Source organism: Triturus cristatus, chromosome 3_1 (genome assembly GCF_964204655.1).
Source record: "Triturus cristatus chromosome 3_1, aTriCri1.1, whole genome shotgun sequence".
Classification (NCBI taxonomy): Eukaryota; Metazoa; Chordata; class Amphibia; order Caudata; family Salamandridae; genus Triturus; species Triturus cristatus.
In genome coordinates, this window is record NC_140583.1 from 58461787 (window position 1) to 58485430 (window position 23644).

The window sequence follows — 23644 nt, forward strand, 5'->3', positions numbered from 1 at the left end:
TGACTAAAGGCTTTTTTTTTTTTTAAAGTCTTTAACCTGGGGTTAAAAAAATTATGTTTAAACAGTAAAAATAAGCAAATACCAAATCCATAGCCCACTTTCACCACTGTCAAGAAGAACCCCATAACCAGGAAGCGCCCCCAGACTCTCACAGCACATCACAACCGTATTAATGGTACCAAAGTGCATAGCACCCTCAACAAGAAACGACGACTGCCAGGCCAAAGGAAAGTCCCAGCTTCGCCATTCGTAACACTGTGTGACTCTGAGCATCCCTGTGCACCCTTTACCAGCATGTAAGGCAGGGGTGCCTTGAAGCTGCTTGTGGGTTTACTGGGCACTTACCACATTTACTCCATCAGTCAGACGCCGGCTAATTGTGTATGGGTGGGGGTGGGTGGGAAGGTTTGCAGCAGGGGGCCCGCGCTCAGGGTCCAACCGGCGCCCTTCCCTTATGGTGCAAACAGTTCTCCCCCGTCGCATCTGTTGACGCTATATCGGCTTTGACTCATTATCTGCACATATGGTCCAAAATCTGTACTCTGGGTAAAAAAAAAAAAAAGAAAAGAAATGGGCACCATTCATGGACAGACACTGTTTCTCCCTCCCTTGAGCCAGAAATTAGAAATCCTATTTTTTTCAGTAAAGACGCCGAGCTGGGACTAGCGCCATACACTAAGGACTGCCAAACTGATACCAAAATATTGTAATTGTGGAACTACCGCAGAGATGAAAACACCTTCAGAGAAAAGAGTTTCAAAGACTGAAAAGGCGCCTGCGGCCAGGCCTGTTTGACAAGAACATTCTCGAAGACTTAGGGGGAGAAAGGGAGAAAGTGGGAAGGAAAAGGGAAATGCGAAAAGTAAGGCGAGAATAAGGAGTGCGAATGAATGGTGAGAGAAGAAGAATAAACAGAGAATGGGGGAAGAGAGAGAGGAGAGTAACGGAGCGAGCTCAAAAGCTGAAGAAAAAAAAAAAAAAAGAGGCGGGAAAAAGGCCAGAGGAGGCCAGACGATGGCTCGCCATCTGTTGCTTTCATATTACAGTGAAGCAGAACGGGCTATCATGTACTCCACAGACCCTGGCGTATATATACATTATTTAAAGAAGCATTGGCAAAGCCAATAGGTCTTGCCTATGCAGGAGCTATTGGCTTTGCCAATATGTTTTAGCCCTGTTGTACACCGGCGTGGCTACTCTTCGGCACGGCTAAGAGTGAGTGGTATAAAGGAGAGAGGAGTGGATTAGAGTGGTGACGTAGCATGCAGTGGCTTAGAGTGCAGTGGTGCAGAGTAGATTGTCATGGAGTGCAGGGGTGTGGAACAGGGTAGACTGGCACACAGAGTGGCACAGAGTAGAGTGGCACAGAGTAGAGTACAATGGTGCAGAGTAGAATAGAGTGGATAGAATGCAGTGACAGAGTACAATGGCGCAGAGGGCAGTGGCATAAAGTGTTGCAGAGTACAGTATAGTAGCGTAGAGTGGCTTAGAGTACAGTGGCAAAGAGAGCATTGGTTTTGAAGTACAGTGGCATAAAGAGCGATGGCGCAGAGTACAGTGAAGTGGCACTGAGCGTAATGGTGCCGACTGCAAGTGCGTAGAGTAGATTGTTTCAGAGTAGAGTGGAGTGGTGCACACTAGAGTAAAGTGGGGTAGAGTAGATTAGAGTGGTGTAGAATGGGCTGCTATGGAGTGCACAGACATAGAGTGGAGCAGTACAGAGTAGAGTGCAGTGGTTTACAGTGCAGTGGCTTAGAATGTAGTGCTGCAAACAAAAGTGGCATAGAGTGGAGTGGCATAGAGTGGAGTGGCGTAGAGTGGAGTGGAGTGGCGAAGGGTGCAGCAGTGGCGCAGTGTGGAGTGGTGCGCAGTAGAGTCTCGTGGAGTAGAGTGATCTGGCAGAGTAGAGTGCTGTAGAATAGAGAGGAATAGAGTGAACTAGCGTAGAGTGGAGTGGGGCAGAGAAGAGCGCAGTGATTGAGTTTGGCGTACAGTGGCGCAGTGTGGAGTGGTGCGCAGTAGAGTGGAGTGCGTAGAGTGGAATATGCATGCTGTGGTAGTACACTGACATTACAGACAACATATCTTCAATTGAAATGACAATTCCATTTACACACACAAACAGTTTTACTGATAAAGGTATACAGAGCACAAAAAATAGCGTGGAAATATCATCCTCTAGTGTATTGATTTGTTTGGATCGTATTAAAATATTTGTGTCCACCACACTCCAGAGTTACAAAAAAATTGCTTAATTTGCGCATTTCTAGTTCTGATATATTCTGAAATATCTTCATGTGTATTTACAGACAAGTACGCTTTGTGGTGTGCTAGAAAAAAACATAACATTGTACAGCCTTCCTCAAGTATTTCCCCAGTAGCCAGCATGATTGTCACATAAATTCTCTCACTTGGAAGTCAGAGAAAGAAAAGTAAACACCAAGCTCCCTGGAAGACAGAGCCTGACATTTGTCTTCTGACTCTGAACACACAGCAAATGTGACAAGATAAAAACAAGATTTAAAGGCCTGTTTACATAAATCAGTATAGGTGGGAGAATACAGCAAATAGAATTTAGGCAAGGGAGGGACACACTCGAGCTGGACAGCCTAAAACAAATAGAGCCAGCAAATAGAAAGCCAGAAAATGTGAGTTACAAACCACAAAGCCAATTGTATGTAATGCATTCATAGGGAAGCTTTCCGAATGTCCCCAAGATGCCTTTAGCAAACCAAACAGCTGCACTGTCTGGTAAGCTTCAATTAAAAAACACTGGTTCTTAAAGACTAAATAAGAGGTTTGTGAAGCCTTTTTAAGTTCCAGAGTTGAGGGGCCTCCTCTTCAGACAGAAGATTCCTTCTAATAAACAACAAAAGTCCAATGCGGATGAATTAAAAATCAATTATAATTCATCCTAGTGGTCATGCTGTAATAGACATTGTATCATAAATACACCGCAATTGACGAGGTGCTAATAGTAATAGGTGCATAGTGAAGGCACAGTGCTTGTGAGATAGTAAACTGAAACATAACGGGGAAAAAATAGCTCTGGTACACTTGAAATGTAAGATGACGCCTATATTTTTTTTGAAATGTATATCAGGTAAATTTGCAACACAGAATTTCACCCAATTGTTTAGGGTTCAAAAATGGCAGTCCAAAATATAGTCAGTGTTTCAACCCCTTAATATTGAATAACTCCAATGGGTCTTCATCAGGATGGTGCCACATGTACACATTAAGGTGCAAAAATGTGCTTGAAAATAAGAATTCATCAAAGAATGTGGACAGTAGATGGCCTAAAAATAAGCTTATTCGACATTAGCTTACCAGAATGAAAAAGATGGAAAATGAAGTCTGTCCATCCGGTCCAGGAGAATTATTCCAAATTTCTAGAGGATTGGAAGGGCCCTAGTATTAAGGTGGGTACAATTAACAAACACGCTGTGCCAAAAGCATATATCATTGGAGCGTGTCTGAAACTAAAAGGCTTTCCTCTAACGTATGGAATAAAGCCTATGGATTGAAACCTCCCTGTGGTGTTTAGAGCATGAAACTTTTTGTTATTAATACCACTCTCTAACTTAACAAGGATGAATGTACTTCTGAGTGTTTCCGAAAGCTTTCTCATTCAAGGCTGCATGGAAGAGCGGAAACAACAGGCAGGCCTTCTCCATGTGTGCCCCCAGGACCTGGAACAGCAGCTCCATCAGAACTGCCCAACCCTAAAGAATTCAGAAAGGAGCTGAACCTCCCCTTCTTCAGACATCATCCTCACAGGATGGGGTTCACCCCTCACAAACACCTTGCTTCATTGTAACCCACCCTGAATCACAACTCAGGGCTCCGCCTCTCGTCCGGCGCCTCCATGCTGTGTGAGGTTGATGTGCCTAGTCCGAGCATGTGCAGACACCCTGGCCTTTTATTTGTAGTCCGCTTTTTGTTTCTCTGCCACCTCACATACACGTCTCTCCGATTTCAGTCCTTACTCTTTGTGAGAGCCTGGTGTGAGGACACACGTTTTAACATTGGACACGTCCTCCGCGTTCAAGCGGCCCTATTGTGATGTGTTTGTAGAGTGTCAGTAGTCCAGCACTAGTGTCAGGAGGGTGCACCGGGAAACTGTCGGGGAAACCGGAAGTGGATGGCCTAACACCCCCTGTGGCCGGGCGGCACCTTAATAACACCCCCTCTCAGCTACAACAGAGATCTCAGAACCCTTCGGACAGGTACATCACCTGGTCACAAACCATTCATGAGATAAGGAGACAGGAAGTGTAGGGGAGTGGAAGAAAGAGGTAAAGAGACAGGAAGTGTAGGGTGGTGGAAGAAAGAGGTAAAGAGACAGGAAGTGTAGGGTGGTGGAAGAAAGAGGTAAAGAGACAGGAAGTGTAGGGGGGTGGAAGAAAGAGGTAAAGAGACAGGAAGTGTAGGGTGGTGGAAGAAAGAGGTAGAGACAGGAAGTGTAGGGGGGTGGAAGAAAGAGGTATGATGTTGAATCAAGAGCTGCTACCCTGGTGTTCATGAGATAAGGAGACTGGAAGTGTTGGGTGGGGGAAGTCCGAGGCATGATGTGGGGCAACACCAGGTAGTCCACCGGCTCCCAAGGAAAACCAGGGACCCTACACTTGAGTTTAATAATATTATTGGCAAATAGAGCATTCACCCTGCGCCCCCTCCCACCCCACCCCACCAGCAAGAAGGACACGGCCGAACTTATCCCGGACCCCCCCCCCCCCCCCCCCCCCACCACCAATCCTGTGAAGATATACCAAAGGTTGGCGATATGCTTGGGAGCTGGGGCGGGTACGAGTGGTGACACGTCATCCACCTATGGCCCGTGCCACCATCTTCAAGGCGGTGTGGGCACAGCTAGATATCCACGGGGTTCATGCAGCTACTTCTGTATTCTGGCTACAGCAGAGTAGGTTGAAAGGCGGAGCAGTCACGGACCTCGCGGTGTTCGGCATCTCATCCAACATTTCACACTACAGCTCTGCGTGGGGAGGGGGTGGGGGCGGAGAGGATAATGCGCGCCCACCACTTCTAGCCTGGAGAGCCCCTGATGGGCGAAGCCATGCACCATCTGTCTGGTAAACATCTCCGGGGCCAATTATCCGGAGGATGCTGTGGGGTCGCGCGAGGACGGAAGCCGCGGGAAGTTTGAAGCGACGGACAATAAAAGCCTCATCACAAGTCCGCTTCAGCAAGTTAAAGGTCGCAGTGAAACGGGGGTGCAAATCGGTAACCCCCCCCCACACACACACTTCTCTCCAGCCCCACGAACGGATTGTCCTCGTGGGGGCGACAGCAAGCAACGACCCGAGGTAGCGCACGCCCAAGGAAATCGATGCATTCAGAGAAGGTTCATAAAGCGCTGCGCGTATCTTTCTGATACTTCTCAGCGCTGAAAGTCTAGTCCGAGCAACTGTGAGGGACTTTAGAGTCCGAGGGGATACCTGGTCAGATGTTCAAGGGTCACGACCCCCGTGCAGGTGGGAGCGGAAAGAGTACAGGAGACCCAGAAAAACTCACGCTCTAGGAACAGCTTTGGCCTCACGGTCTAAGCACTCGCCCTGCACGAATGGACGCCACAACCCCGTCAACCTCCAATCCCCTCCTCACCACTTCGACTTTTTGTACTGGTTGAAAATCACTTTACTCCTAACCCTGTTCTCAAGCAAGCGGGAAGTCACATACAATGCGCCCCGCTGGAAGAGAGTGCGCACCGCTGGAAGAGTGTGCCCCACTGGAAGAGAGCGCAGGCAGGTGGAAGAGAGTGCGCACTGCTGGAAGAGAGTGCGATGAGGTGGAAGAGAGTGTGCCCCACTGAAAGAGAGCGCAGGCAGGTGGAAGAGAGTGCGCACTGCTGGAAGAGAGTGCGATGAGGTGGAAGAGAGGGCGCCCCGGTGGAAGAGAGGGCGCCCCGGTGGAAGAGTGGGCACAGCTGGAAGAGAGCGCAGGCAGGTGGAAGAGAGTGCGCACTGCTGGAAGAGTGGGACGAGGTGGAAGAGAGGGCGCCCTCTCTTCCACCTGGAAGAGTGTGCACAGCTGGAAGATAATGTGCCCAAATGGGAGAGAGTGTGCCCTGCTGGAAGAGTGTGCACTGCTGGACGAGAGAGCGCACGCAGCTTAGAAAAGAGTGCGCACTGCTGGAATAGTTTTTGCCCCGGTGAAAGAGAGAGCTCTGCTGGAAGAGAGTAAGCACTGCTGGAAAAGGGTGCGCCCTGCTATGAGAGTATGCGCCCTGCAGGAAGAGAGTGCATACCGCCAGAAACGCGCAGTGCTGCAAGAGAGCACGACTGCTAGAAGAGAGCACGACTGCTAGAAGAGAGCACACTGCTAGAAGAGAGCACGACTGCTAGAAGAGAGCACGACTGCTAGAAGAGAGCACCACTGCTAGAAGAGAGCACGACTGCTAGAAGAGAGCACGACTGCTAGAAGAGAGCACGACTGCTAGAAGAGAGCACGACTGCTAGAAGAGAAGAGAGCACGACTGCTAGAAGAGAGCACGACTGCTAGAAGAGAGCACGACTGCTAGAAGAGAGCACACCTGCTAGAAGAGAGCACGACTGCTAGAAGAGAGCACACTGCTAGAAGAGAGCACGACTGCTAGAAGAGAGCACGACTGCTAGAAGAGAGCACGACTGCTAGAAGAGAGCACGACTGCTAGAAGAGAATGCGCTCAGATAAAACAGAAAAGAGAGGTGCAGCAATAGAGCACACACTGCTTAGAAGAGAGAAAGTACTGCTAGCAAAGAAGTGTGCTCAGTACAAGGACATTGAACAAGAATTCAGACTGTTTTCTGACACACAAGTGAACACGGAAGGGTGCATACCCTTGCTTCACTGTGGGCGATGCTCAAGGTGATTAACAGCACTGCGTGTGGCCTTAATGCGAGCAAAGAAGAACAAAGAAAATATTGACGAAAATGGGGTCCCGCCTGGGTGTCACGATTGGGGGACTGGAAAAAAGATACATTGATTGGTGCATATTGGCAGAGAGAAAAATCCAAAAAGGGGAGGGGCTGCATGAAAAAATGGGCCAAAATATGGGAGTAATGGAATGACTTCCGAAGTGGACTATGTACCCTTAATACTCACACTGAAACCGACATTTTCCGTTTGAAGCACGCTACTGTTAATATGGTTTGACACCCTGCAGAGGAGGATGCGGTAAAGAGAAAAGAGGGGGGGGATTGGGTGAATTAATTTCTGTATTTTCACGGCTGTGACACAGTGCTACAGTGTTCGTATTATGGTTCACCTTACTTGCAATAAAAAGATTTAGCAAAATAAAAAAACGGGAAGTAAGAACGGGACCACCTTTAGCGCTGGTGGCGCCCTGTGCGACAATGTTTGTTGGCGCCCCCCCCAATGACCACCTCCACCACGGATTCTCTCACTAGCACCCTTTAACAGTGAGAAAGTCTCCATAACCACACTCACTCAGATGCATTGAATTAGGTATATAGCGCCACTCATACCAGTGTAGGGTGTCCGAGCACTTTGCATCACACACACATCACACAGAGACAATCAATCATACGTGTGTAAATCCGTGTATAGGAAATGTTACAAAAGCCAAAGGACTAAAAGTGTAGGAGTCACATGTCATCCATACTGGTAGGCAGTATAGTTTAAGAGTGCTTGGTGTGGAGAAGCACAAACTCAGAGTCGAAAAAGAAACAGCATAGTTGGGAGTTTTCTTTAATAAGAAGAATCTATTTCTAGCCAAATTAACCCTTTATGTAACATTAATCAATGTTCTAATGTATACTTTGTAGTGTGTATGCAGTTCTATGATGAAAGTTAATAGCTCACTGTTGAAAATTAGGATTTTAAGTTATAAATTGCAAGTAACAAAAATATGTCTCTTTTAAAAGCAGTAACCTGCTGACCTGTTTACATCATACGCACTCTGTAATCTACTTGGTACACATTCTTTGCAGCAGACATATTAACCCTCTACACTAACTTCACATAAGTCAAAACCTCAACTATACAAAACACTGATCTCTCTCCAGGAAGATAATTAATCACACAAGTTATCTTCACATTTTTGTGAGGCCTGGACATTGCAGGAGGAAAGAAACACTGCAGCAGGTGCTTGAAAAACATACTAAACTTGCAAACCCAGCGCCCCCAGGAAGCCAGGACCCGGTGCGGTGGCACCGATCGCACCACCCTAGAGCCGGCCCAGAGTAAGAGCCATCCGCCTCATGATGATGCAACATCGTTATGTGTTGGACTTAATAACTGCTGCCGAGGGATGGGTGTGTTCCAAGATTGGTGCTTCCTGCTGCAAATGTATCCCTGGCAATGACCTTAGCAACGGGACTTTGACTCTTGCCATCCAAGCATTGCACCATTTACAAAGAGACAAGTGCGAGGATGGAGCTGTCCTGATTCAGGAGTGGATTACAAACTGGTTCTCTTGGCTCCCTCAGTGGTTGACAGGTCTGTGCACGTCATTGTAGCCCATTTTGATATTTCTATTGTTTTGGTGTAGTTTCCTGCAAGTGTGGGTTTCCTGCTGTAAAAAAAAGTAATCCTCGAATTGGGTAGAATGCAAATAACTAGGAAAGTAGTTAAAGTCAAAACTGGAGAACAACAAGCCCCCAATAATGTGACTGTCATGACGTGTGAGCTAGATAATGTATCTGAAAATACAGCTAGAGGGGGGGAAATTAAAATTGATAAAATCAATGCCAATGCTTAACATGATACACATAAAAACAAGAGTGTGTCCTGCCAACAGCAAGCAAGACAAAGCTATTTGAGAAAATAGTGCTCAGAGGCTTTAAATAAAGCCTACTGAGTAATAACATACGCAACAGGGGGTGTCGCCATGGGGGGTTACAAAATGAGACACGGCGGTACTAAGGAGGGACTACTAAGCCTACTGACCAATGAACAGCCACAGTTTACCCGAATACAGCATGCCTCGCAGAGCAGTGCATGCGCTGCCAAGGCTCGACCTAAAAACGGATTGTCAGAAGTACTTTATGATACCCCAAAAAATGTATAAAACCCTGCTCAGATTGATTGTACTTTGAAACAGTCCTCAGACCTGCTTCTGTAACTGCGCCCTTGGCTGAAGTGTTTAATTAAACCAACTTTTATTGTTTTGCCAAAAACCTTGTCTTTTATTTTACAAGGTAAAATCAAATTCAAGCAACATTACGCTGCCTTGACACAAAGAAGCGCGTAGTACTCCTGTGCATTACTTCAGGATAATTTCAAATGCAAAGTCATTCCACGCACAACACTTTGTGCCGGACTTGTGCCACTTTTGAGAGGCAAGCCTGGTGCAAAGTGTTAGTACGCCCGGCCTCAGTGTTGAAAAGGAGTACTAATGCGATGGAAGAAAGGGCACACGAATGCAAGAGAGGGCTCACTGCTCGCAGACAAGGTATGCCGTGGAAGAGTCTAACCATGCACAAAGAAGGCAATGACTGGTAAGCGAGCGCTCAAACATGGAAGGGAGAACACTTTTTTGTGAGGTTTTAGAGAACACCAAGGCCCAAGGGCACTGAGGGTTTTACAACAGAGCAACGAACGGAGCGCTGACATTTTTCAGCCACTCACCCCCAGTCACAGATCTGGGTTTAATCCATCGTACTGTTGCTCACTTCGCCACCCGAGTTCAGACCCAGCCATATGCAAATCAGTCTTGACCCTGTCCTTCATGGGACAGTCCAGCCCGAAATACCAGGCCAGGCCCTCCCTGGATCAGAAACAAGCTTCCTGGATTCAACCCAGATCGAATAGTGACTGGGGGTGAGTGTATGAAAAATGTCAGCGCTGCGTCCCATCATCTTACTGTGTCGGCTGCACAACAGAAGCAGACAACTTAACACCTTTTTTCTTTCTAGACACAGAGGGATTAAGTGATTTACGCAAAAGCACAGGATTTTGAGCCAATGCCAGGATTTGGTCATGTTCTATTTAACTTAGTCAATGTGTTTTTAAGCCATGTTGTTAAGATGGTTGAAAGTAAAAAAAAAAAAAGAAAAAAAAGAAGAAAAAAAAGGCTATCAGGCTTCCAGCGCTGTCATTGCATTTTTTTCTTTTTTTTCTTTCAGGCATGCTGCACAGAAGTTGTACCGCTGCACAGCATGGCTAAAAAAAAGCCAACAAACCTTGCATTGCATTATAATACATATATATATATTTAAAAACCGAACAAGGAAGTCATGTCAACCGAAGTTTACATACTTCCACAGCTCCCTTGAACGGGCTGCACACATAGCTGTGTAGATCGCTTTACTGGAGAGGAGGGTTACGTTTAACAGACGTATTTACGCCTATTGATTTCCAGCGCATTTTGACTCTTAATGGCCTCCCTTGAGTATGGGCGGAAGCTTCTTTTTCTCAAAATAAAATAAAATAAATGCAAAAGCACCTACAAAAAAATATGAGTGCTAGCTGAGCTGTTTTCCCTCAGTGGACGCTCTAACCATGACACACTTCTTCGCTGTCAAAGATTTGCTCACTTAAAGCACTTTAGTTGCAAACGGTTTATATAAAAATCCATCTACACATATTTCAAATTTCAAAACTTCTGGGGCCGTATCAAGTAAACAGTTTAGCACCGGCAGTATTATCAATTATCAGCAGTACTACATGAAAAGATTTTTTGAGGTAGGGTAATAGCCTAGGGCCACCCGGAGCCCGTCATCAGTGTGACTGTGTACAAATAAATTGATTAAACACTTAGTTAAGATCAGATTGTAAAAGAAATATGGCACCCTGAAAAAAGTGTTACTAAATCCTAGCACAAGCATGGAGAGGGACTGATAAAGCAATTAATTAGTACATGGTTCATGCGCTATGGAAGTGACTAACAGATGAAGAGAAAGTGAAACCAGCATGCTCTGAGCAATGAGAAGCAAGGAAAGGAGACTGATGATGAAGTCAACCAATGGCAAGTAATGGGCGTGCTCTAAGCCCCCATTAATTTAACAAAAGTATTGTATGCGCTGACTCAAGTGAGACATCAAATGCAGGTACATCATAGGCAGTGAAGTAAGCTTCACACACCAGCTGGTTTGGGCCAGGCATAGCAAGATAGACTGACACACGGAATATGTACAGCACAGACAGCAGAGCAGGCTTCACCAACACACACGAGACTCGTACAGCCAAGGCATAGCAAGCCTCACCAACACACAGAGAGTAGGTACAGCATAGGCAGAGGAGCAAGCTTCCCTCGTACATTCACGAAGAACAGGACACACACCAACAGAACACGTACAGCACAGACCGCAGCAAATGAGGCTTTGCTCACATAGGGTCACGCAAGCATAACAGGTAGAATACAGACATCAGGAGAGCAAAATTCCCTCTCACGCACAAGTACACAAACAAAACAGGTACAAAACAGAGCTCAGCAACTTTCACAAACACAGAATAGACGCAGCAAAGGGATGCAGGGCAGGGTTCACCAGCACACACAGAATAAGTACAGCATAGGCAGTTGAACAAGCTTCCGTCACTTAAACGCATACCAGTAGAACAGAACACACATGGCACAGAGAGCAGAAGAGAAACTTTCACAAACACAATAGGTACAGCACAGGCGGTAGGCTACACTTACATACACAAAATAGGGACTGCACAGGCGGCCGAGCAAGCTTCTCAGACACACACAGGACTGATACAGCCAAGGCACAGCAAGCCTCAACAACACACACTGGATAGGTGCAGCATAGGCAGTGGAGAAAGCTTCCCTCACACAAATGCATGGCACTAGAACACAACACACATGGCACAGAGAGCAGCAGAGCAACTTCACTGGCCAACACACAATAGGTCCAGAACAGGCGGCAGAGCAAGCCTCCCTCACACATACAAGTAGAACAGGAGCCACACAACAGAAGACACAAGGCACAGAGAATAGCAGAAGAGGCTTCACAAACACACATCCAAGCAGAACAGGGGACACAAACCTACACAGCACATACATGAGAGACAGCAGCAAATCAGGCTTCACTCACACAAAGAGCACAGTTACAACACAGACATGATCAGCGAAAGCTTCCCTCTGATGCACATGTTCCCACAAACAGAACAGGCACAACACAAGCATCAGCTGAACAAACCTTCCACATGACCTCCGAGCAGGTACAGCACAGGCAATATCAATGTACACTTCTCTCACACAAACACGATGCTGTTAGCAGCTCCGCAAGCTTCCCACACACACTCAGACCAGCTAAATGACAAGCAGATGAAGCTCTCCTCTCACATACAACAACAGGAATTGACCAGACAAAAGCATCACCATTGGGTGACCAGGCTTCCCGGATCCGCCGCAGTCCCGGTTTCTACCATCTTCCAATGCAAATGTTAGTAAACTTAGCACAGGAACCGGTCTTCGAGGGGGAGGCGAGTTTTATGTGTTCTCGTTTAGAACTAGTTAGCAGCTCCTAGCAGAAACCAGTGTAGAACAGAAATAAAATGACAGAGTGGGATGCAAAGAGGGGTGAGCAGACAGAAAGGAGACCCTTTGCTGAAGCCCCTTCCGCATGGCTTCATCACAACGTCTGGAAAGGAGAGAGGTTGTTTCATGATGGCACTTGTTTGCACCATTTTATTTCAAATGTAAGAGGCGCTGGTGGCACTCCGAGAGGTATGGAAAGCTGACCGGGGTAAAATGAAGGAAGATGACTGGGCAGAGGCGATCCGGAGCCCTCGGGAGGTTGCAATACGGGCGAAATGTCGCCGTATACAGCTATGTATACTTCACAGATCCCACACATCTGTAGCACTCTTACACCGGATGAAACATAGCGATACTGATGTATGTACACGGAGCGGAGGGGGCAGTGGCACCTTTTATTCACACGTTAAGAGCCTGCCCCCGTATTCAACAGTACTGGAAAGAGATAGTATGGCTACTGGCTGAGGTAGTGGGCCAGGAAGTCCCTATGGTAGCCAGGTGGCACATGTTATCTGGGACAAAAGACAGCTGGCCCAAATATGTATGACTTTGGCTTATGACGGCAGACGTTGTAGCTCAAATGAATATAGCAAGGGCGTGGGGAAGGATCCAACCATCAACGGTCACTGAGTGGAGCGGAGATCTGGGCTGGCGCTGTGCAGCAGGAAAAGCGGTGATCCAGAGTAGGGGGTGCCTGGGGAACGGGATAAGATTCGGGGCCGCTGGGTGACGTACAGAGGTCCTTCAGGTCCACATGACTGCATGCAACCAATGAGTGGGGTGCACCTATGAGGGTCAGGAACTGAAGGCGTACTGCGACGAGTGCTCATAGTAATAGAAAATGTACTGAGTGTGAACGCGATCCCTGTGCAAGAATGGAGGCCACATCTGGTTGTAGTTTAACTAATTGGAGTACCCAGATTGTTCAGTAAAAAACAGAATAAAAGAAAATATATAAGAGACAGCACAACTTTACTACCATGTCAGAGGGCACAAAGGTGAATATATATATACATATATTACCTACTGGCGGTCGCCAGTAGATAGTTATAGTTAGGACCACGTTTCCATAGGAAATCCGCAACATTCTATTTGGAATAACTTTGGCGCCGGTCGACGAATCCTCGTGAAATTTTCAAAATAGGTGGGGCGCTACGCTCCGCTCCTACCCTGAAAGTCTCGGGGGGGATTCGTCAAGCGGGGGCTGAGAAAAAAGGGGGGTCCCAAAACGCGTTTTTCCCATGCATTTTTCCATAGGACCTTTAGACACTGTGTGACGGGGTAGGGGATAGCGGTGCCATAAACACCCCTGACTGTCACTGTCCGGCACTTGATTGCGCTAAAAACCCTTCTCTCACCACGCAGGCATCTGAGGGACATTCCCGGCTGGACCACTGGGCTCCGTACAATCGCCTCGATTGGACGATAGAGGATGAGCACCATACCTTTAAGACGGAGTTTCCCTGCGTGGAAGCCCCTCCCCCGGATGACGTCTTCATCGGCGGGACTTCAAAGGAGAGTCCGAGAAGAGAAACGACGGACGGCGTTTCCCCGGAGGTCGAGAGAGAGCGAAGGAGACTGGAGGAGCGGGAGTCGGAGAGAAGGAGACTGGAGGAGCGGGAGTCGGAGAGAAGGAGAGCGGAGGAGCGTGAGACGGACTTCGGAACATCGGAGGAGCACGAGCCCGAGCGGAAGGGAGCGGAAACGACTTAGCTGGAGTGGAGGAGACGGGCTGACCTCGGAGGCCAGACGGAAGGCGGAAGAACCCACCTCGACGTGACAACTACGAGGGGAGAAACCTACAAGCCAGGAGGCCAACGTATCCGTGAGGCGCCCTGCCACGTTCCCGGGGGAGGAGCGTGGCTGGAGCAGGTACGAGGGAAAGTTGCGGGGTGGGTGGGGAAGGGAAAACGCTTCTGAATAAAGCCGCCTGTAGACAGTTCAGCCCCGATCAGATCACAGCACCTTCCCCTGAGCACTTAGGCACGCAACTATTCCCCAACACGGTGTCCCTCACTCCCGGCCCTAACGTCACCACAGTACCCAGCGTTTGTCTGACACCTGCTTTCCTTTATCTTTTGGGGCGGATACACCGGAGAGACCAGACCAGGACCACCCTTCCGAGCCACCGCCAAGAGAAAGAGGGAATACCCGGGAAGACATCCAACGAAGCAACACCTACCCCAGGCAGCTGTCCCGAAGTGGGAACGAATTACTGTGTAAACTGTTGAATAAAAACTCCCTAGAACCTCCTAAAGCCTGAGCCTGCGTATCTGTCACCTGAACCCACTACACACAGCTACAGCCCGAACGGCTGAACAGAGTTACTTGAAATTTGGCAGAGAGGTAGTCCTCAGGTCAAGGAAGTGCCTTTTGTAGGTCTGGTGTAAATCTGTTCAGTAGTTCCTGAGAAAATAGCATTTAAATCAATATATAGATCTGAGCCAGCTTACGGTGCGCTTACCGTGCGCTTACGGTAAGCTTACCGTACGCGTACGGTGACGTGTGCGAGCGCGATTCTGATTGGCTTTTAGATCTTAGCAAACATTCGAATCGGTCGAAACCAGGAAGTGTCGGCCACCATTTTCTCTCTCGCACTCTGAGGGGAGTGGAGGAAAAACAAAGTCAGAAAACAATAAAAGCGGCTTGATAGACAGCTCCCAACCACCCAGTCATTATTATGGTGTCCCCAAAGAACCCAAAAGGCAAAAAATGTAAAAAAAATTATTTTCGAAAAATCGCCGATTACGCTTACCGTACGCGTACGGTAAAAAAAAATTAAAAAAAAAACAATATCCACGTTTTCATCACCCCGTGTGCAAAAGGTGCCCGAAGATTAAAGACAATCTGTAGATAACCATTAACAACGATGTGTCTAATACGGCCTCCGTGTGCGGACGGTGCGCGAAGCTCATCGTGCGTACATGGCCCATATAGCGTAACGTGGGCATGCGGTGCACGTAGCGCACCGCGTGCCCACCATGCGTGCACGGCACTAACTGCGTAAAGTGGGCGCGCGAAGCGCACCGCGTGCTCACTGTGCGCGCACGGAACGAACTGCGTAAAGTGGGCGCGCACGCCACGAACGGCGTAAAGTAACTTAGCATTTAAAAAAACGTACAAATTCACTGAAAAAACCATAGGTTTCACACACGTTATAGTTAGGAATTAGCATTTAAAAAACCTTGCAAATTCACTGAAAAAACCATAGGTTTCACACAAGTTATAGTTAGCGGACATTTTACTGATAAAAAACCATTGAAATTCCCCCGTTATAGTTAGTGCAGGCAACTATAACTCACGCGACCGCAATCCTCTGCTGATGACATGTGTCTTTATGAAAAAAAAATATTTGTAATATATGTATAGCTAAAAATGTATGGAAGAAGACATGGGTAAATAAGTGTCTAAATACAGTATTAGCATCAGCAGAGGATTGCGGTCGCGTGAGTTATAGTTGCCTGCACTAACTATAACGGGGGAATTTCAATGGTTTTTTATCAGTAAAATGTCCGCTAACTATAACTTGTGTGAAACCTATGGTTTTTTCAGTGAATATATATATAGATAACTTTTTTTCTGTTGTGATCCACTGATCATCTCTGCACTGCCTTCGTCTCTATCTCATAAGCATTTATTTACTTTTATCAAGCCCTGATTTTACTATTTGCTTTCTTGAACTTTTAGTTATGTTTTTAACTTTAGGCATAGAAAAGTCGAAGTCTCCGAATACAAAGAAAACTAGACTGAATGAGCTAGTCGTGGGGCACCTTGAGATCTCTGTAATACCTTCTTCCGCACAGCTCCTTGAAGGGGGCACCTGGCGCTGTCGGTTGGTGGGGTGTGCCAGAGTAGGTCTCCAGTAGTGGTAAGGGCAGTGGTCATATTTAGGGTGACCGGGTGTCCCGCTGTTAACGGGACCGTCGTGGTGTTTTTCATCGTGTGTCTCTGCACATTTCGGTGAATGGAGCACATGGCCCGGTTTTAAGAGAGAGTCAATTGAGACAAGCTCTCGTCTGTTTGGATGAAAAATTAATAAGCAGTCTTATCGGAATCCAAATTGTTTCAGAGATAAAACTGTGTGTTGTCACTTTAAATTGTCCCTTAATGTTACATGTTCTGTTTTTCAGATGTTGGTCTCCGCTGACACGTCATTCTGTGCCGCTTGGTCAATGGAAAACTGGAGTCCTACTTCTATGTTTTTGGAAAGTCCCAGTTCTTGGTTTTCACAATCTTGTCGCAGAAGTACCACCCCAATACAAGCACCAACCTACGGCAGGATAAACAGCGACAACACAGGCTTTCTGCACAAGCTTTTCCGTGCGCTTCTAAAATCCTCTTGACAACCTACATAGTTAGGTTTGAATTCATACCCATTCGCACTTTGGCCTCTCTAGTGGCACTCCAGCCAAGGTCGTGAACTTGTCCCGAGCCAGAGGCAGATTTGTAGTAAATTGCACCCGTGTCCCCGGGATACCCACAAGGCACTGCGCGTGAGCCGACCACAGCGCACGGCTGGCAGTATAACTAAATAAACACACGCTAATGCAACTCAACAAGCAGAGGAGATAACGTGTTATTTAGCTGCAGTCGGAGAAGGGAGATAAGGCCCGAGCAGACAGCAGCCGGCGCAGGCTGAATGCGAGAGGAGGCCCCGTCTCGTCTCCAAAGAGGCCCCGTCTCGTCTCCAAAGAGGCCCAGTCTCGTCTCCAAAGAGGCCCACTTATCTTCAAGGCCGGTCACAGCGGTGGGAATCATGGGTGCCGCAGTCACACAATCACTCCCCTGCTGAGCACTGCTCCTGTTACTGGCACAGCGCTCACGTCTACAACCCCTATGGTCTCGAAGCACTTTCTCTTGTTCGAGTGGTTGCACTGAGGAGCATGCGTACACTGGTGCAGGGTGTGCGACTGGAGCAGGGGTCTTCAAACTTGTGAAGCACCCCCCCCCCCCCCTGTGATGTTGGGCCTCATGCCCACATTGCAGTGAAGGACGGACACAAACACTTTCCAGGGTGGTGTACTAACGGCCTCGGGCGCGAGCGTCCGGCCTCTTTTATTGACAGGGTCACCTGACTGGTGACGCCTGTGGTGGGTGGGTGTGAAATGTGTATTACATCACTGGTGGAACACTAGAGCGTGCCTAGCAAGACACTACATCCCCCCCCACCTTCAATGAAAAGAAAGAATAAAAGTCCAGCCTGGAAGAAAATAAACAAACAACAGATAATACTGAACCAGTTTCTTCAGGCCGTCAGTCAGGCAGTGCTGGAGCCTTGGCGGCATGGTCACGCTGTTTTGTTGGCCTTGGCAAGGTGTTTTAGACGGTCCTGGTCTCGCAGCGTCGAAGTCCATTTATGAAGGTTCAGCATCAGTGCATTGAGAGCTGCGGTGAGGTCCATTTTGGCAGGTCTCTGTATGTGAAGCCTTTGCCTGGAGGTGGCGTGGTTGATGGTCTTCCTTGCTTCTGACTGCCGAGCTACTTCCGGTTGTCCTCTCTCACTCAAACTCTTCTCCCATTGGAACCTCCTGGAGAGTCTTCCCGCTGATCTGCCATGGAACCGTGTGGACCGTGAGTGTGCTCTACTTCAGTGTGCTGCAGGTTGACAGTGACACACAGATGGGTCCCGGGTGGCTCGCCTCGTGAAACTCCGGTAATTGTTCTTCAGTTGGGCAACAGGCGGCGGTCTGATCTTGTGGAGCGAGGACTGGGAGGTCTTCGCAGTTTGCCTTTATCTTGCTGCGGTTGTCGGTCACCCGTGGCATCTGCGGTGAGATGCAGGGATGTCATGTGAATCAGACTGCCGATGCTTGGGGACTGACCAGTCGGGCAGGGAAGCATTGGAGAGATACTCGCTTTGCGCTAGTTGCAGCTTGCATTTGTCTCTTCTCCGTGGGCTGTCTCCCGGGATGTCGGTCTGGCGGGTGGCTGTCTGGTGTCTCGGGGTGTGCTCATATTGTGGTGATACAAGCCCTCTGCCCTGTCACTCTGTTCCTTTTCTCCTGCACGCCTGTGATGGTTATCTGCCGTGTGGTGCTTAGTCGCTGTTCCTTCTCCCTTCGCGGAGTGGCGTTATGCCACTCTCTTCTCCTCCATTCGATCAGGATCTCATGTGGAGGTGACATCCTGCCACACGTCTCATGTTGACGTCACGTGGACACCTCGCTGGCCGCGTCGGTGTCCAGACAATCTCACCTTCCCTGTGGGCCTGTATCAGGTCTGTCCTGTCAGTAGGACTTGTACTTCCTCTTGGGAATTTTCGTTAGCACCCTTTCTCTGAGAAGGTCTTGCTCTTCTGCCCTCTTTGGGGTCTTCTTCGATTCTGCCCTTTTCGGGGTCTTCTTCGATTCTGCCCTTTTCGGGTCTTCTACAATTTCGCCCTCTTCGGGGTCTTCTTCGATTCTGCCCTCTTCGGGGTCTTCTTCGATTCTGCCCTCTTCGGGGTCCTCTTCGATTCTGCCCTAGGGGTCTTCTACGATTTCGCCCTCTTCGGGGTCTTCTTCGATACCGCCCTCTTCGGGATCTCCTTCTATTCTGCCCTCCTCGGGGTCCTCTTCGATTCTGCCCTCTTCGGGGTCTTCTACGATTTCGCCCTCTTCGGGGTCTTCTTCGATACCGCCCTCTTCGGGGTCTCCTTTTATTCTGCCCTCCTCGGGTCTTCTTCAATTCTGCCCTCTCTGTCCAGTGGTGCCTTTCTTTTCTTCCTTGAGTGCTCTTTGTCCTTCAGTCATGTGCTGCAAACAGCCGGACCGCTGCTTTTTGTTTCAGGCGTAACTTTCCACCATGGGCTTTTCCGTTTCTAGCTGCAGTGGCGCAAAACGGCCACTAGATGGCAGTGTTGCCTCCTTGTCCGTCAGCCTCGGAAGCTTTCCTCCTGCTGCGGTGCTCCGTTTTAGGGACCTAACTGCCTTACTCCCGGTCCTTCTTCCTGCCATGCCTCGCCTGGTAAGCCCTTTGTACTTTAATGTCTCTCCTGTTTTTGGGACAGCGTTATCTTGTGCTGCCACTGGTCACTATTACGGGCATTGCAGTTCCGGTTTATTATTTTCCTATGCACACGCGCGCTGGGGGCTTGTGCTGCAGACTTAACTACCGTGAGTCTGTAGAGATTGTCTTGCCCACGCTGGCGTCGCCGGGGCCAAGGAAATGGAAGGCCACTCGTGGCAGGTGCAGCATTCTTTACACCTCGATGCCACAGAGCTTCAGAGACCTCCCCCTGCCTCCGTAAATGCTGCCTGGAGCACACGTCTACTTCCTGAAGGTATCTGTTGCAGGACGGCTTTCACGCGCTGCCGCGACTTCACTTTACAGCTCTCCCCCTTTGTGTGGAACGCTTCTCTGCGTTCGTCCGCCCACCGTCAGCCCGCTTACTGATGTAGTCAGGTCTCTGAGGGCAGGCACTGCATCTTGTTTCGGTTCCCTTTGCTGGGCTTTCCTTCGACACGGGTGGGCTCCGCTTGCCTCCTCGAGCCTCGGGGCACTTCAACGCGGCCGATGCGGGTGAGCTCCGATCGGCTTGCTTTCTTTCTGGGCACTTCCCCACCGGGGTCACGGCGGGATGCTCGTGAGGTGCGGGGTGGGTTCCCGGTCACCTCATCATCTTTCTGCAGGCCCGGGGCTCGCCACATGCCCCACAGGCCTTCCGGCGACTGGCGCCTTCCTCGCAGGGGGGGGGGTGCCGATTCCACGCGGCAGCTCTCTTCCCCTCCCTCGTTTTCCTCGGCCTCATATGTCCCCCACCAGGACCGGGGAAGGCGAAGCCATCGCACACATGGGATAAGACCCACTCGTCGCCATTGTGATGTTGGGCCTCATGCCCACATTGCAGTGAAGGACGGACACAAACACTTTCCAGGGTGGTGTACTAACGGCCTCGGGCGCGAGCGTCCGGCCTCTTTTATTGACAGGGTCACCTGACTGGTGACGCCTGTGGTGGGTGGGTGTGAAATGTGTATTACATCACTGGTGGAACACTAGAGCGTGCCTAGCAAGACACTACACCCCCCTCCCAGGGGGCCTCGGGTGATCCTAAGAGAGCCATCCGGCTCTGGCCAAAAGAATAATTATGCTAATAACAGTGCTTTGTTTTAAGCCCGGAGGTGGGGGGTGGGGGGGGAGGGTAAACCGGCAGCAGTAAGCCTCTGCAATGGGCCCCGACTAACATCTTTTGTCATTTATATCCTGGCTGGGACTATGTGTCAGAAGGGAAGGGACTCCGAATATTCTTAAAAACCCTCACCCACATTTCTAATAATCCCACAGTAGATACTCTTACATGTTAGTAAGGCCTGGCTGAACAGAACAGGGTGTTTGGCAATAATGTATTTGCATTTTTTAAACGGTAAAGAACTTAACTGCAATGAAAACTGGCTGGTATCGGGTGAAAGTGGTGGGTTAACAGGGGGGGAGGGGGAACAAAAAATAAAAATAGAACTTACCTGCCGCTCGCTGATTGGCATTCTTTCCTCTGAGTTCTGCTGACTACTGCGCACAGGCGGAGGGTCCCAGACTCCACTACAGCCAATCCCAGCTCTTCTCTCATGTTGGCACCAGCACGAGAGGAGCGCTGGGATTGGCCTGAGCGGACTAGTTTTCTGCCCCAAAGAGGACTGGGAGCCATGCCCGCTGTTCTCTCCACCAGGCAATGCAAAGAGATGTCAGTGTGCATGTCGGTCTGGCCGCCCTAAGATGGTCGGCAAAACTAACATGCGCACTGACAGCAGTGCCAACCACTCCCTCTTCGTGCCTGCTATTAATTAGGCGCCGCCCCTAAGACTCAGTCCCTGAAGAAAAATAAAACGATAATAAACCGGGTTTATTATCATTTTTTTTTTTCAATTTTTGCAGCGGCTGGCGGGGGATACCGCTTCTTCGCCATAACGGCGGAGCCACCGCTGCTGCAATGTTGAAATATGTCTAGGCATATTTAAGCATTGCCACTTTAATAGAAAAATCGTGAAAAATTCTGAGGGGGTCAAATGATTTTTTAGGTCTCGCATGGCGTTAGCAGCGCGCATGGCGTTTTTAATAGAAAAATAGTGAAAAATTCTGAGGGGGTCAAACGATTTTTTAGGTCTCCCCTGGCGTTAGCAGCGCGCATGCACTGAAACGCCATGCGAGGGCCTTTTGGAATCGATACAGATTCCGCAGTGACTTAAAGCCACGCACTTGTTTTCAATTGGCGCGCATCATCGTTTATGTTAAACGCTGGCGCGTGATTGAAAACCGGGCTTTTGGGTTACCGCCTTGTCCACTTTTAGTACGGCCCAGCTGGACAGGCCGACGCCATCTTTGTTCCCGTGACATAGGAGGGTCGCTTACCGCAGCAGAGGTCTCCCCTCTGCACGTAGTCTTGACCTCGTGACATCACACTGGATGGCCTGTCATGCAATAAGTGTTCCATTCACGGTATTCTGCTTCTGGTGCTCCTGGGAAGGCACGGGAACTTTCATGTGGATTTAAAATGTGTTTTTCTCTGTCTGCGTTTAAAACAAATTATATTTTAAGCATATCGTTCTGTATATTGCATAGTGACTGGGTTAACACATTTGTCGTTCGTGGTGCTATTTAAAGAGATGCACATTTATTCATCTGTAGGACGAAACCCGTGTCCTACAAGATACATAGACATCTCAACAGCGGGCACTTAATTCAGTAAATGGAACTCCATTCCCCTCTCTCTTCGTTCTGAGCCCAACCTTCTGCGGTTCCGTAAGCAACTAAAAACACTACTTTTCAATAGACCAGTATAAACCCTTAGCCCTCCACCCACATGCTTGGTCCGTAGCGCTAGGACGCCTTAGGGTAGCTACCGCGCTCTATAAATAGTCTTTTCATTTCATTTCAAATCACGTTTAAACGCAAGGAGCGCCAGCACATTTACCAATCCCAGCTCTCAGTCTGACGCTTTGGTGGCAGTGATGAGGAAAGGAATAATATTGTGGGGTGTGAAGAGGCGGTGCCGCTTCCTTGGGTCTTCAGAAAGAGGTCTACGCATCATGTGTTCTGTGATATTATGCGGAGGGCAGAAATCGTTCCATTCAACATATGCCTTAAAAACTAAAAGCCCCTCGGCACATTAAAGGCTAAAAACGGGTGGGTCCGCTCCGAAATTCATCGTACAAAGTAGGCTTTCATGGGGGCCGATAGAGGAAACAATACATAAAGACGACAAAATCAGGCACGCAGCTCCTAGAGTCCAGCGGGTAAACACACCAGCAATGCAAGCGGGGAGGGGGAAGTCATCAGCGCCCCTCCTTCCAGTTTCTACTGGACGTTCAAGGGACAGGAATTTGTAGCGCATCGTGCTATTTGTTCTGGTTCTAAGCACTTCCATCCTGGGTCGCTATGAAGCGATTGGTCCCGGACTGCCTGCGTAATCTGTACGCAGCTGTGCCCCCACCACCGAAGTTGATCCTTGGCGACTCACATTTCAGTTTCTCTGCTGTATTGAAGTGTTTGAGAGGATTGTTCAGGGCATGCAATGCAAAAACCTTTTGGGCTCGGTTTGGGGTGGGGGTCTTGTTTTGGTCAGAGAGTACGCTCAATTGTTTAACGCAATTCGACCATTCTTAATTAAGTACGGGGTCCAGCCTCAATTGACCAAAATTGTGTGATTCTCGCCACGTGACGTCACCTAACTGCCCTGAATTTTTAATTCCCAATAAGTGAAAACAAAATGAAATGTCTAAGACCCCACTTGAAATACATGATCCTCATTTGTCCGCCCAGACAAATGTGTTGAGGAAGTTCCAGTGCATACAAACACAAGCATTAAACATGCAATAGGTCTCTCCTATCATTAAGTTAAAGCCATAGCAAAGCAAATGGCTTTAACTTAATCAAAGGCGAGACCTATTGCATTTGCAATGCTTGTTTCCCCACTGGGGGGCTGGGGGGTGGCGGGCAGTGACATAAAAAAGTTTAGAGACTACAGGACTGGAGAGTGCCATAGGTGGTGTGTGTCTGTAGCCACGTGTGAGACAGCACTTTACATGTTAGTTTACATCTAATGAAAAAAGCAAAGTTCAAGTCCCAGAATGCAAATGGTCATGGGTACAAAGCTGGACTGGTAGGATGTGTCACTCGACACATGGATCGGATATACCTGCACACAGAGTTCCCACATACCACCCCCTGCACTTCACAGACTGCCCCATCCACATCCAGACAGGGGCATAGCTTTAATAAATATAT

The 23644-nt window shown here is 48.6% G+C and overlaps 1 protein-coding gene across 4 annotated transcripts in view; it reads right to left on the reverse strand.

The window, feature by feature from the left end:
• Positions 1-23644, reverse strand: part of TSPAN18 (tetraspanin 18) — a 334803-nt gene that overhangs the window by 302863 nt on the left and 8296 nt on the right. Inside the window, exon 2 of one of the 4 annotated variants that reach the window (XM_085643450.1) lies at positions 346-542. The exons of the other annotated variants lie outside the window; for them this stretch is intronic. The gene's annotated coding sequence lies outside the window, so the exon portion shown is untranslated. The remainder of the gene's footprint in view (positions 1-345; positions 543-23644) is intronic. 4 annotated transcript variants of the gene reach the window in all.